Raw genomic sequence first — 8,334 nt, forward strand, 5'->3', positions numbered from 1 at the left:
TCCCATCAGCCTCTCCCACGTGGACGCAGGAGCCACAGCCTGAGCCACACCTGAGCTGCAGGGAATGGACTTGAGGCCTTCAGCTTTGACAGCATGAACTACATCCCCACTTTATAGGCAGCAGGAACAGTACAAGGAAAAGCAAGAACAACAACAACAAATAAAAAGAAATAGAATGGACTAAGAGCAAAAGGGGCTCCAGAGCAGTGCTGATACTGATTTGCATACTTTAGCGTCAGGAAAAGGGTCAGACGTGAAACCTGTGAGGTTCTACATGACACTGACCATGATCTAGACTCTCTATTGGCTGTGATCAAAATTCCTAAAGACTGTTTTAGTCAGAGAGGTTTCTGTCCTGAGTCTGATTGGAGAAGACTCACCAGGCACCCCTGAGATTCCTCAGGATTCTGATCCTGGTGACCATGGTTGAGGACTTTTCATCTCTGTAAGCATCAATCTGCATTTTGTGCGTATGGGAATAGGTTCTCATATTAAAATAATCATTTAAAAATATGTAGAGATGACACTGGTAAGCACAGAATTCTGAACTTAAAGAGATTCCCTAGAGAAACGGTAAAAAGATGAAGTCCCACATCCTGACAGGAAATCAGCCTCAGTGTGCACCTGCCTCTGGGGTTGGTGCTAATCAGTGACCCCTGAGCACCCCCTGCAGCTGATTTCCTCCAGCATCCGTGCAGGGAGGTTTGTGTCTGGGCTCACATTGATTTCCCCTCACTGTGTCTCTTGCACAGTAATACACAGCCGTGTCCTCGGCTCTCAGGCTGTTCATTTGAAGATACAAGGAGTTCTTGGCGTTGTCTCTGGAGATGGTGAATCTGCCCTTCACGGTGTCTGCATAGTATGTGTCACCACCAGGACCAATAGCTGATACCCACTCCAGACCCTTCCCTGGAGCCTGGTGAACCCACTGCATAGCATAGCTACTGAAGGTGAATCCAGAGGCTGCACAGGACAGTCTTAGGGACCCGCCAGGCTGTACCAAGCCTCCCCCAGACTCCACCAGTTGCACCTCACACTGGACACCTGCAAACACAGAGACACCATGATCAGAAATTGCCACATATATTCACTGTTTCTGTCATTCACGTCCACTCACACTCAATATCTCTAGTTCTCTATGAATCACCTTCTAATATGGCAACAAGGAAAACCCAGCTCAGCACAAACTCCATGGTGAGTCCTGTGTGTTCAGTCCTAATCACTGAATGAAAACACCTGGGAATCCCAAGGCTGGGGCTCCTCTCCCAGAGCTGCAGGGTCAGGGCTGGGCTGGTTTTCATTAGCAGAGGGAGGGACCTATTTGCATATCTCCTACTATATAGCAAGCTCTGGGGTTGGACACCTGAGGAGAGGGCAGGTCCCAGAGCAGATGAGAGCATCCTGTGGGATTTTTATGGCAATGATTGCATTTGGGGAAAATCTGTCTTATTGTGATATTGTTCTGTGTAAACATTTAACAACTATCATACTTTTTGTTATTTTTACCTATGTGTATAAATTATGTTATTTAGGAATCAGTGCATTCTTTATTTACAGATGTAAAAGTGAACCCACACATGGAGGGTCTAGGTATGTGTCTAAGGGCTGACATCTGGCATCAGTGAGTCCTAGTGTCTGGGCCTATGCTCCTCACAGCTGGCCTCCATTGCTCTCTGAACCAACTCTTGGACAGAGTTGCTGCATTTACCAAAAACTACAGAGATATCTAGTGGTCAGACAGATAAATTTTCGGTGTATCTGACATTTAACAAATCTATTTGTTCCTTCCTATCATCCCTCTTTTGTCTAAAGTTTCAGTTGTTTACTTGTAATAAATTTTACGAGTTTGAATTGACAGATGATAAAATTCACATATTTAACCTGTGCAATAGTAATCTTTGAAAAAAAAATCTGTTTTCAAGATGACAAGTCAACTCCCCTCAGCATTCCTCTTGATCTTTTATTTATTTTTATTATTCTCCTTCCCTTTTTCTACCATTTCTTTATAAAACTACTGATGTTTTCACATTTCTTTGGACTAGTTTTTATTTTCTATAATTTATAAGAATAAAATAATATAGCATATACTCATATATTTGGCTTATTTTTGTCAATAGAAATACTAAGAATTAAACCATTTTATGCTGTATGTGTTTATTTTTCATAAATAATGGGGAGCATTTCAGCAAACAAATGTAGCATAGTTTGTTTTTCTATTAAGATACTAATTGATATTTGATTTTTTCATTACACTGGGTCTTACTAATAAATCTGCTACTCAATTTGGTAATGTACAAAAATGATAAATTATATATAAATTTTATAAATATATTTATTTTTGCAACAACAATAACAGATAAACAGAAGAATGCCCTATTTGGTAACTTTTCTTTAATATTTCAGATAACTGAAGTTATGAGATAAGAAATGAACCTGTAAACCAAGGAGTATCTGAGACTAATCTCAATAGATTTAGGAAGTTCATTTTTCCAGGATTAAGGACATGCCCGTGACACAGCCTCAGGGAGTCCTGACGTATGTGCCCAAGGTTGTGGGGCACAGCTTGGTTTTACACACTTTAGGGAGACATGAGACATTAATTAATACATGTAAGATATATGTTGATTTAGTTCAAAAAGGCAGGACAAACTGAAGTTGGGGGGAGAGTTTCTAGGTCATAGGTAGGTATGAGACAAATGATTGTATTCTTTTGAGTTTTTGATTAGCCTTTAACTGAATGTACAATTTACAGGAATAGTCACATAAAGCTTAGTCTGGCTTAGCGAAACAATAGAGCAAAGGGAGCAATCAGATGCGCATTTGACTTACGTGAGCAGAAAAAACACTCTGTCTGTCCTTGGTCCACAAGGATTTTCCTTGTGGTCAAATTTTGAAGGAGGTGTGTAGCTTTTAAAAACGTGAGAACCTGTCATTTTAGGGAAAGAATGGGAGGTGGGTTTGCCCCAAACCATTTTTAGCTTGACTTTTCCCTTTGGCTTAGTGATATGGGGCACCCAAAGATTTATTTTCCTTTCACAATCAAGGAAACATTGGGAGAAACAAGTTCTTGTAGAGACAAACAAAGCCATAGTGTCAGGTAAACTGAGGCCGAGGCTGCCATATGAAATGTAGCCTCTTACAAGATAAAGCTACAAACATGTGTTGGGAGCCTCTTATTTATTTCTTATTATTCCTTGTGAACAAACTGTAACCTACCTGAATAGGTGGACAAGATTGAAAACCTAACTTAGGAGTGTGCACCTGTAACTATAGCTGAGACTTGGCCAATTCCAGCAGTCACAGCTCAACCACTCATACACTCTCGAGTGTGCAAACTGTTTAAATGAGACAAACATCATCCTGTAACCAATCCAGCTGTTTCTGTTCCTCACTTCTGATGTCTCGACATCATTTTCAAAAATCTATAAATCTTTCTCCACCACGTGGCTGCCCTGAAGACTCTTTGAATGTGCTGTAATTCTGGTGGCTGCCTAATTCACGAATCATGCATTGCTCAATTAAACTCCTTTAAACTTAATTTGGCTTAAGGTTTTCTTTTGTCAGCATTCCTATCCAATCGAATCCCTTTGTCATAGAATGGGGACAGTCAGAAAAATCTTCCTTTCCCAAAGCGTCTGTCTGAGAGAGAAGGTAAGCCCATACTTCTGAACTGCATTCAGACCCACCCCCCTCATCAGCACTACAGAACCAAAGATTCACCCTGCAGGGGATCACCGCTGAAACCATTATTCCAGAGGTACTGGTGGAGCCCTAGAGGAAATGGGATAAAAACCGAGGTTCTCACCAAAGTTCCATCGAAATTCACCTCCTCTCTGTCATGGAATCAAATCCTTAATCTGCAGGGCATGGCAGCAGATCTAGAAGGTGATGAAAACAGTGGAGAATATTGGAGCTGTGGGAGGGAACAACTGGGAAAAACAGAGAAAACCCTATACGTATTTAACTCTGTAGACTTCAAGCTATTTACATGTTAATTAGGCAGAATATTTCATAGCTAAAGACCTGATCGATCATGAGAAATTACAGAGAGATGACACATGGAGAATGCAACAGTGGGAAGCTGAGGTTCAAGTTCTGATGTTTGTTTACTGATATTTGTCCCTGGCATGTCCAGAACTTCATGGATACAGAACTCCTCTAACAGAGAAACAAACTCTCACAGGACATAATCCTCAAAATGCTCGCACCTTCAGATGGAACATTAACAACCTCAAACGTTTTTCGGTTTTGCCCTTTGCAAGTTGAACTCCTGGCATGAGTGTGTCTCTCAATATTTGCACACATTGAGTTGACAAACTTCTATTTCTTCTACATCTTCCAACTACTAAGATTTCTGAAAATTCTAAAATTTTCTCCCTTCAAACTGGATCCTCATCAACTCATTGTGTTAGGTAAATACTCCAAGTATGATGGGATATGTAAAGACACATCGCAGTTTTTGCTATTTATGTTTTATTTTATTTTAATTATCAAAAATAAAGATGAAGCCTCACTATTTTTCACAGGATGATCTCAATCTCCTGGGTTCACATAATCTTCCCACCTCAGCATCTCAAATTTCTCAGATTATACGTGTAAGCTACTTTGCCTGGACATTACTTATTTTAACGTTTTAATAGCATTTTTGTTTTGAAATAAGTGTAATTCAGGTGCTGGAAAAATTTACTCCTCAGACTCCTCTGCAGCAGCTCCAGGGCTGACATCTGTGTTGAGTGGGTTTTGGGCCTGCCCTGCAGCTCTGCCCTCACCCTGCAGGGGAGGGTGCTGTTTGGGCTTACAGAGCATATTCTCCCAATGTCGCTCTCCCAGAGTGAAGGGGCTGTCCCCTGTTCACAATGCTCTTTCAGCAGCATCTAATGATTTTAAAATTGTCTCTTGAAACAGTGATTTGTCATTACTATACCCAGTAAACTGCAGTGACAGCCCAAGCACAGATTCTATGAAACCACTAGAGTCTCTTTCCTGGGACTGTCAGATGCATTGACAATGAAAGTCCAGAAACTTTAAGAGAATTCTTAGGAGCCTCTTATTTATTTTAGAATTCTCTATTCAAAATCACACCAAATGGTATCTCCACAGAGAGAACTACATGGCCCAAAGCTCACAAAAATTAAAACACACATGTACACACACACACACACGCACATATACACACACAGTTGTATGGCTGAGTTTTACAGTAATTGGCTCCTGATTTTGGATTTTTCCTAGTGTAAACCAAAGGTTTCTGAGAGAGATGTCAATCAAATTAAAATTAATTTTGCCAAACTCACGGCATGCCTGGGAGAAAAATAAAAGTAATCACAAAAACTGTGTGTTCAGTGCTGCTCCCCAAAGACGATTTTTATGGCTTTCAATATATAAAGGGAAAAAGCTGGAAAGAGGGGTAAAGGGGATTATATGAACATTTACATGTTGTAATGAAAAAGAAGCATATAGGGAAATAGAAAATCAAGTGGTTCTCCTGCGCTACATATTTCAATGACAAACAAATTGTAACTATCTGTGAAAATATTTAAATTTTCATTTCTAGCTGTTCTCTACGGAATGAAAGGAAAATCAGTTTCTTGCATGGATCATCCTTTAGGTTGTTTCCCCCTCATGATATAATGAATTGAGATCACAAGTTTTTATTTTCCTTCCATATTTCCCCACTTTTTCCTTTTTAAAATCTTTCAGAGGAAGCATTTTACAAGCCAATGAGTTTCTGGTCTGCTGTTTTGTTTTATCTTTCATGGGTAGGATGAATTATTCCTTAGCAGATCCCATGTTGTTAGTACAGCTCATTGTTACTTATCTTTCAAATGTTGGGAGTCTCACATCTGATTAATAAGAAAACAGTGGGAGAAAAAGAGAAGTAAAACATAAAAAATAAAGGAGGGAATAACAAACAACAAAAAGGAGAAACAATCCTGGAAAACTGACACAGGCCTTGTAACTCTGAAGGCTGTACATTAGTAGGGTAAACAACAAATATCTGAGGCAGGTCTCAGTGAATTTAGGAAGTTTATTAACGTGGTTTGTCTGTGTCCCCATGCAAATCTCATCTTGAATTGTAGACCCACAATTCTCATGTGTCATTGGGAGGACCCAGTGAGAGGTAATTGAATCATTGGGGCAGGTCTTTCTCATGCTGTTCTCATGAGAGTGAATAAGTCTCATTAGATCTGATGGTTTTATAAAGGGGAATTCCCCTGTGCAAGCTCTCTCTAGTCTGCCACTATGTAAGATGTCCCTTGCTTTTCTGACATGATTGTGAAACATTCCAAGCCATGTGAAACTGTGAGTCAATAAAACCTCTTTCCTTTATAAATTACCCAGTCTTGGTTATGTTTTTATTAGCAGCAGGAGAACAGACTAATACATTTATTTTGCCAAAGTTAAGAACCCACCCATGACCAGCCTTAGGAAGTCCCGAGACATGTGCCAAGGTGACTGATGTACAACTTGCTTTTATACATTTTAGAGAGACATGAGACATCAATCAATATATGTCTAATGTACATTGTTTTGTTTCTGTAAGGCAGGACAAATCAAAATGTGAGCTTCCAGGTTAGAAGTAGATAAGAAACAATAGGTTGCATTCTTTTGAGTCCTTTATTAGCCTTCCACTGAATACACAATTTAGTCTGACTCAGTGAATCCTAATTTTTACATAAATTATATTGAAGAGGAAGCAATCAGATATGTATTTGTCTCAGGTGAGCCTCAAAGGAATGACTTTGAATAGAATAGAAAGGCTTTCCCCAAATCACTTTCCAGTATAGCAGCCTTGTTTTCTGGAATATCACCCAAGGTTCTTTGTCTCATGGCCATGGAAATCAAGGGCACAGACACACAAAGGGTGAGGTTAGAGCATAAGTTTAATGGGTAAATGGAAAAGGAACCTCTCTGTCACAGAGAGGTTTCCCAAATGGGTTGCCATGCTGCAGTGAAATGTAAGGATTTTTTATAAATGTGCTCGTGGGGTGAGGGTATATTTTCAACACAGGGTGCAAAAATAGTTAGGAGCAGGTGTGCCATCTGCATAGAGCAAAGACTCTAGCAGCCCCAAATCATACTTTTCTTATGCAGATGGGGACTTCGCTTGGTCTACTCCATGGTACTTATCTCCTTCCACCATGCATGTGCTAAAAAGGGAAGGAGGAGTTTCTGTGCCTGGTCCCAGGTACCTCCTTGCAGTTGCTGGCATCCCAAACCCCATGCAAGCTTCCAGCTTTCCTATCTTAGTGTTTCCCCGGAAAAAGAAATGAATGTGCTCACGAAGGTCCACTGTTCTTACTGGGACCCATCCTGTATATGTGAAGTTTGGAGATTACACCCAGAAACACCCTCTCTGCGAGAGCTGCTTATCTATGTTTTACAGCCTGATCTTTCAGGCTGTACTTCGTTATAAGTGATTTCTTTGAACAGTATGTGATTAGAAAATTAGTTTCTAAGCTGATTTTTGTTAAAAGAAAACTTTTTGCCAGAGACTCTTTCATCCTATCTATCTAAAAAATTTCTTTCTATCTCTTGTAACATTAGCTTGACTCTTCTCTTTAGCTTAGTGATTTGGTGGTCTCAAAATTTATTTTCCCTTCACAGTAGGCAGGTATAAAATGAGTTTTTGTATATAATTGAGTTTCCTGTATTAGTCCATTTTCATGCTTCCACAAAAACATATCTGAGTCTGGGTAATTTATTTTAAAAAAAGGTTTAAATGACTCACAGATCTGCATGGCTGGGTAGGCCACAAGAAACCTATAATCATGAAAGTGGTAGCAAACATGTGCTTCTTCACATGGCGGCAGGAGAGAGATGTACCAAGTGAAGAGAGAAGCCTCCTATAAAACCATCAGATCTTGTGAGAACTCACTAATTAATAGGAGAAAAGTATGGAGAAAACAGCCCCCTTGATTCAATTATCTTCACCTCGTTCCACACTTGACATGTGGGAACTATTACAACACAAGGTGAGATTTGGGTGGGGACACAGAGCCAAACCACATCATTGATTTTATTTTCTTTTAGATTTTAAGTTGTCTAGCTGTAAGAAAGCACAGTTTAACTTCTGCTGATTTCAAATCAGAACAAAAATTTACAAAGGAAAATAGCTGAAAATATTATCTTAGAGAGCTGTGCAAAGAAAAAGTTTAAATTCAATCCAAATTGAATAAAATAATATAAATTGAAAAACAAGTGTACAATTTTAAAATGTAATAACAGATGCACTATAGTTTATTTTGAAGTAATATTTCTCTCTATAATGACTCAATTTTATTAGAGACAAATATCATACTAGGACCAATGTATTTGTAAAATAAGTTTTAG

General features: G+C 39.3%; 1 pseudogene across 1 annotated transcript; it reads right to left on the minus strand.

The window, feature by feature from the left end:
- Nucleotides 1-642: 642 nt before the first annotated feature.
- Nucleotides 643-6,662, minus strand: LOC116275916 (annotated as a pseudogene). Its single transcript, XR_004185349.1, has 2 exons — nt 1,148-6,662; nt 643-1,044 (listed from the first exon to the last, which is right to left on the minus strand). The product of XR_004185349.1 is annotated as an immunoglobulin heavy variable 3-23-like (transcript).
- Between the last annotated feature and the right edge of the window lie 1,672 nt (nt 6,663-8,334).

This window comes from Papio anubis, chromosome 7 (assembly GCF_008728515.1).
Source record: "Papio anubis isolate 15944 chromosome 7, Panubis1.0, whole genome shotgun sequence".
In the NCBI taxonomy this organism is placed as follows: Eukaryota; Metazoa; Chordata; class Mammalia; order Primates; family Cercopithecidae; genus Papio; species Papio anubis.